The following is a 6,380-nucleotide window of genomic DNA, read 5'->3' as shown; positions in this document are numbered from 1 at the left end:
AAAATTAAACACATAGGATTCTTGAAGTAATTTCAAAACTGATAAAAGATTTCTCCTAATTGAGGGTACAAAGAGTACTTCTTCAATAAGGATGGACCTCCCACTTGCAAAATCCAACCTACAAGTGCCTGTGCCCAAAACATCAGGTACACTTTGGTTTCCCATATGGACTCTCCGAGTTCCTTGTGGAAGTTTCCGGAAATCTTCAAACAGGGACCTATCCCGGCTTATGTGGTCTATCGCTGCTGAATCTACAATCTAATATTGTGATAAATCGATGACAGATGACGATTACTATCACATTGACAAGATTCTTAAAGTAAAACTTACCTCAGGAGAAGGACATGCCCTAGTATAGTGTCCCATCTGATGACAACGAAAGCATTCAACACTAGTCATGTCTATCGACTTCCAAGGTTTCTTTTTTTTGTGGGTCGGGGCTTGGCCTTTTCCTTGCCTTCCCTTTTCCACTTTTCTTGTTCCAAGGAGTCTTCCCTCTTTTTGGAGTTGACAACATTTGCTTCATTTTGAACAACGGGCTTTTCATTGAGAAGCCTTTGTTCCTCAAGCTCACATTTCCTGCTGACTGTTCAAAGTTTGTGATATCGTCGTCATGCGTTAAGATAAGACAAAATTGTTCCCAAGTTTTAGGTAAAGACCTAATGGCGGCTTGAATTTCTTTGTTCATTCATTTGGGGACTGCCCCGCTTGGGCTAACTCAAAGAACCATGTTCCTCATCACCGTGCAATGTCAGGTCATAGAGGTATGGGGCGACTTTGATAAATTTGTCAAAGCTCATTTGTAGCCTCCTCGGTTGAATGCGATGTCGCATACCCCAAGGTCCGCCTTTACTACTTCCCATAGCTCTTTAGCCGATCTAAGGCCATCATACGCATCATGAAGTCATTCCTCATGGTGCCAAGTATGGCAATTCGGGCAACATTGTCTCGCTTGTATACTCATTGTACTTCCTAAGTGCAGAAGATAAGCAGCTTGTGTTATTCCTTCTACCGGTAGGTTACGCTCATTGTCCCCGGTTATTACGTCAATGAACTTCCTATCGCGAATTAGCCTAACTTTCCTAGACCAAAGTTAAGTAATTCTTATCGTTTAACAATTCCTTTTCGGTAGCATCGTAAACGGGGATTTTCCATCGGTGCCATTCTATCAAGTTTGAATTCCAAAAATAAGATACTACTTAATAAGAATCATCTCTTAAAATAAATCTAAGTAATCCACATTTTACATATGAGATGATCATGATAATCTACTAGCATGATTCTAGCCATTAAATAAAATCAATGCATTTGACTATCAATAGCATAGAATATGCAAAAATCTACTACTTAAATTTCCATTTAATAAAATTGTTTCTACACAAAGGACTTTTCTATCTTTCAAAAACAATGTGGAACTAAAAAGAGCCGACCAACCATGAACATAGAAACGCCCTAGGTGCCGTGGAGTCATCCTCATCCTCACAAATCACTATCGGCTATTTGAAAATTACTAGCCACTTCCTCTGTTTCCCGTGAGGTGGGAAAATAAACCCGATGACACATCATATGGATTTGGTTCCTCGGATCGCCCCATAATCGATGTAGGAGAGATTTAAGTGGTCGAGCCTCATTCCTATCCGAATAGGATTTGGGGCTCTTTTGGTGTATATTCGGTGATGGTGGCTCTGTCTTTATCTTATCAGATTTCAAGGCAAGATAATCGCAAAACTCTCCTATATTGCTTTGCAGTTATGCGTTTCTTGGAAGCCCGTCTCCCAAGATCTGGTTCAATTTTCCTACAAGTCTCGGGTCTATGCGATTTAGGCATTGTGCCTTAGTTTTCATATGACCGTTGATAGAAAACATACAATTTTATTTACATGCAATAGTAAAAATCCAGATTTAAATAATTACTGCATGGTAAAAATAAACATCCTAATGTCAATTTTTAATCGTGGAAAAATAAAAAAATTAAAGGAAAAAAAATTTTCCTAAAAAAAATTTCCACTAAAATAGCCAAATTATTTCCCATAAATAATTTATTTTCCAAAAAAAATTAAGCAATTTCTAATTAATTTTAAACAACCTAATTATTTAAAAATTAATTAAAAGATTTTGAAAAAAATAGTTTTCCAAAAAAAATGTAGATCACAAGATCAAAACTACAAACAAAAGCATGCAAACCATGGAAAACCTGGCTCGATGCCAATGTAGGGTTTTTACCGATATCTCATGCATGATTCCTACGATATGTATAATTACACTATATTACATGCATAAAATAGCGCAGCGGAAACAGAAGATCGTACCTTGGTCACAACTTTCAATTTGAAGTTCCAAGCTTTGATCTACAAGAGAAGATGATGTTCTTGGCACACTCAAGATCTTCTTCTTCTCAACTTAGCTGGAGTCAAGTTCCAACTACGAACGGGAAGCAAACTTTGTTCACGAACCAAGAACCGACAATGGCTAGGGAGGTTACCACCTATGGAATCTCCACAAATTACTAGCTTCTTCTTTAGAAAATGTTGGAGGCCACCATTAAAGGAGAGAGAGCTTTTCTTTGTTAGGATGATCAATATGTGAGGGGTGGGGGTCTATTTATAGAGCTCTCCCACCTCCTCAATATTGGATAGGATAGAGTCCTATACTCATCTAATATCAGATATGATAAAGTCCTACACTCATCCTAATACCTGGTGGTTATCTTTATCTTGGTGGTTTATCCTTATCCTGGTGGGCATTTATCCAGCCTTATTTCCAACAGTTTACATTGCAGACATTTCAATAAATCAAGATTAATGAATCCCTAATTTTTATTATTGACAAAAGAAGAAACTATTCAACTTAACGAAAGGCTTCGCAAATTTAGATACAAAAATAAAGTAAAAGCAAATTTATCGAACCAAAAACCCTAATCAAGTAATAATTATCAATTACTCACTAGGCTTCGCAATAACCTTCTCCTGCGGCTTTAACATAATCTAATAAGAAGACAACACCATTATGGGACTGATATCAGGATTTATAGACATGACGAACTAAGTATCAAAGATTACAGTGGAAAGAGTACCTGAACTATCTGAGCCTCACCTCCCAAAATCTGGAAAGGGATAGCAGCTGCTTGTGGACTCTGCAATAAGTTTCTCACATAAGTTATACCTTAAACTAATTAGGTTCCTTACATACAGAGTACAAACTGTATGAACTCATCTATATTAATTGATGGACCTCCAAAACATAATCATTAGTATTTTTGTTTTTTCTTCTTCTTTGTCTTCTTTTTGGGAGAAGATCTTCATCTTCTAGATAATCACATATAATTTTATTTACCAGTGAACTTGCCTGAGTATTGGCTGGTACCTTAACATATTATATTAGAGGCAACCAAATGTCTAACAACAGTCTATGTTTGAAACTAAACCTTGGCCAGGGAGGGCAACTCATATATAGCTATCATGCATGTCTAAAATGCCTTTGTACTATTTAATGCCATGGTGCCAAGTCACTTCATAGTTCATACTGAATTACTGATAAATGAGAAGAGCTTACAATCAAGAAAGGTCTAATCATAATAAGGTTACTATTCATTATTTACCTTAGATACAATGGAGATAAAAGAATACTTATGATCTTAGATATGTTTCTCTTGTTGTGATAGTGTTTGGTTGATGAATCTCTGAAGTGTAATTACTTGAGGCAATTGTTTCAGTTATGTATTTTAACTGGTGCATCATGTCTACTTCATCATGAGTAAGACTTTTCATACTTATAAATATTATCATGTAACTGGGATTAAGCAAACGATTGACAATTGATGATATCCATTAACAATTTCGCATGATAACACTTGAGAAGGAAGAAGTCAGGGCGAGTGTTTACCCGAAGAGCAATTTCCTAGAACTTGTTCATAGCTCTAAACTGTTCGAGCCTACTCAAGACAGCATTATTAAGAGGTGTATCAGGTGCCTCTCCATCGTTTTTGATATAGGGATGATCTGAAGATCAAACAATATAGATTGTTGTAATATTATATTAGAACAGTGAAAACGAAAAGAAAACAGCTGAGAGATAAAAACAAATTAAAATTGCTGGTCCCACCATTGCAACAAATTTTGTATTGATTTGGCATGGGCCAGCATCATGGACCATCTAATCGTTTATCGTGTCAGATTCTGGCTTTGAGTTCGAGTGTCAAAGAGTAACGTAGAACCGATCTATTTGGCACTCCACACATGTCCAACACTAATAAAGACTGGACTGTTGTCGCCAGGACCTCCTAAACAATCTCATTTCTGATAATAGGTTTGGTGAACAACATAGTTGCCTCGACATCCAGTCCAATTCACGTTCACCAAGTTGGCATCTAATTAGAAATCCCTGCAATTTAAAACTAAATATCAAATGACAAACACAGTAATATACTTATAAACATTTGATTGTGAATCGCTATGCATAAAGAATTTTTATTTTTCAAAATGCAATAGTTTGTAACCTGATAAAGTTCTCAGACCATTGTAAGCAAGAGTGTTCACTTCGAATAACACAAATGAATCAAGGATCTGATCTGTTGGCAACGCCCAAGTATTTTTGTTCCAGGCTTACAGCAGATCACACCCTTGGAAGGGGACATCACTAACCTGGAGAAAGAAACAATGAAAGCAACTGATGTAACTAAACACTGTCCAAATTTCACCTCATAGTCTCACATATATATTAGAGTTTGCTAACTTATGGGAGTATCATTAAATGGAACACTGCCCAAAACTCGTATTGATAAGACACAAACATTTCCCCCACAATTCATGGCGATGCAATAAGCTATGTTTCTCCGTAAGTGGGATGTCTAGACTATAACTGACTCCACGGAGGCAACCCTACCACACCCACATCGAGCTTTGTCTAAGGATGGCAGTGTAATTTTAAAAAATATTTGGTTGCACAATAGATAAGTCCAAAACTAAAACCTGGAATGTCCTCTGCCAAGAATGGCCGCAAGGTACAAAAAGAGATTATATTATCTTAAAGCAATATTGTTTCGACCAAATATGATCAAAACACCAAGTGTTGATGAAAAGACGAAGAACGTAGAAAAGTAATTAGAAAAATGATGGTGATCGGGGGAATGATGAGACTGTACCTTGCGGTTGCCTACGTACCCAAATTATCAGTGGGATCAAGTCTCAAGAACGTAGTTCTGTATGAAAAATAGTTTGGTATTTATATAGGTAGAGTAGAGAGTCCTTCTAGATCAAGTATTCTTGTAGTTTGAGTAATTGTGATAGAATATAAATATCAACTGATAATTATCTCTTTGATAAGAAACGAATCTGGACATAAATCAACGATATTAGGTGGCAAGCCATGTGGCTAAGGTTCACCTTAGACACATGAGTTAATGGGCCCGCATACATTGATCCATGATATTGCTAATTGGGCTTTAGCCCCGTCGATTAAAACTAATAAAGTGGAGACTCCTACAAATGGGCGTTTACCCGCGTAGGGGGTAAACATCGCCTCTCTTTGGCATGCGAACAAAGTTCATATGGCAAAGAAGAAAGAAAAAATGAGCTGAATTATAACGAAGTGTCGTGCGAAAGGAAATGATAGGAAAATTGACTGTCGAAAAAAAAAATCGTGAATTATCGGAAACGAAATGGGTGGCACAAAAAATTTTCAAAAGAAATTGATTGCAAAATTTATACCGAAATAATTACGTAATAATAATAAAATTGATTTGGACTACTTATGCCAGTGTAAGCTTTATATTAGAAGTACAATGAAAAATTAGAGCACGGTAAAAACAAAAATCTATGCGTTTGACACATATTTTCTGTAAATGGCGTGGACGAATGGGAACGAAACAAAAATATTAAGGGAAACCAATAAAAATAAATGTAATATAATTTTTTTTTAATTAATTTAATTTGAGTGGGATGCATAATTTAAGTTGGTGGCATTGGGCAATTAGAGAAAAAGAATTGGCAAATAAAAATGTTCTTAACCAACAATGGCTTGGAATGTGATAGTAAGTGCACAAATTTCGGCAAAAACATATGGGCTAATAATGATTGGAATTGATGTGGCTATCAAATTAAATCGGATTTGGAAAAGAGATAAAGCTAGTGTCGTACAAGTTGGACTTCATTAGTAAGTTCACATGGACTAGAATATTTGCCCCACAAGTATAAGTCCGAACACTTATCTATTTTCTCTCAAGATTAAATGCGGCTTCAAGGATCTCATCGCTGAAGACATTGAAGAAAAGACTCGGATTTTCACCACCAACGCCAAAGAACTTCCTGCAGGGACCCTAATCACATCTCCACGCCCAAGGTTGTATGACTCCTTGTTTTGTTGGTGGATTTGCTCGATATTTC

At 36.5% G+C, this 6,380-nt stretch overlaps 1 long non-coding RNA gene across 1 annotated transcript; it reads right to left on the bottom strand.

Moving 5' to 3' along the window:
* Positions 1 to 2,988: 2,988 nt before the first annotated feature.
* LOC147505954 (uncharacterized) lies at positions 2,989 to 4,629 on the bottom strand. The gene is made up of 4 exons (XR_015220717.1): positions 4,496 to 4,629; positions 4,102 to 4,380; positions 3,883 to 3,998; positions 2,989 to 3,133 (listed from the first exon to the last, which is right to left on the bottom strand). It is a non-coding gene; the product is annotated as an uncharacterized LOC147505954 (long non-coding RNA).
* Between the last annotated feature and the right edge of the window lie 1,751 nt (positions 4,630 to 6,380).

The sequence above is a fragment of the Coptis chinensis genome, chromosome 4 (genome assembly GCF_015680905.1).
Source record: "Coptis chinensis isolate HL-2020 chromosome 4, ASM1568090v1, whole genome shotgun sequence".
In the NCBI taxonomy this organism is placed as follows: Eukaryota; Viridiplantae; Streptophyta; class Magnoliopsida; order Ranunculales; family Ranunculaceae; genus Coptis; species Coptis chinensis.
This window is presented reverse-complemented; position numbering and strand designations above follow the sequence as displayed.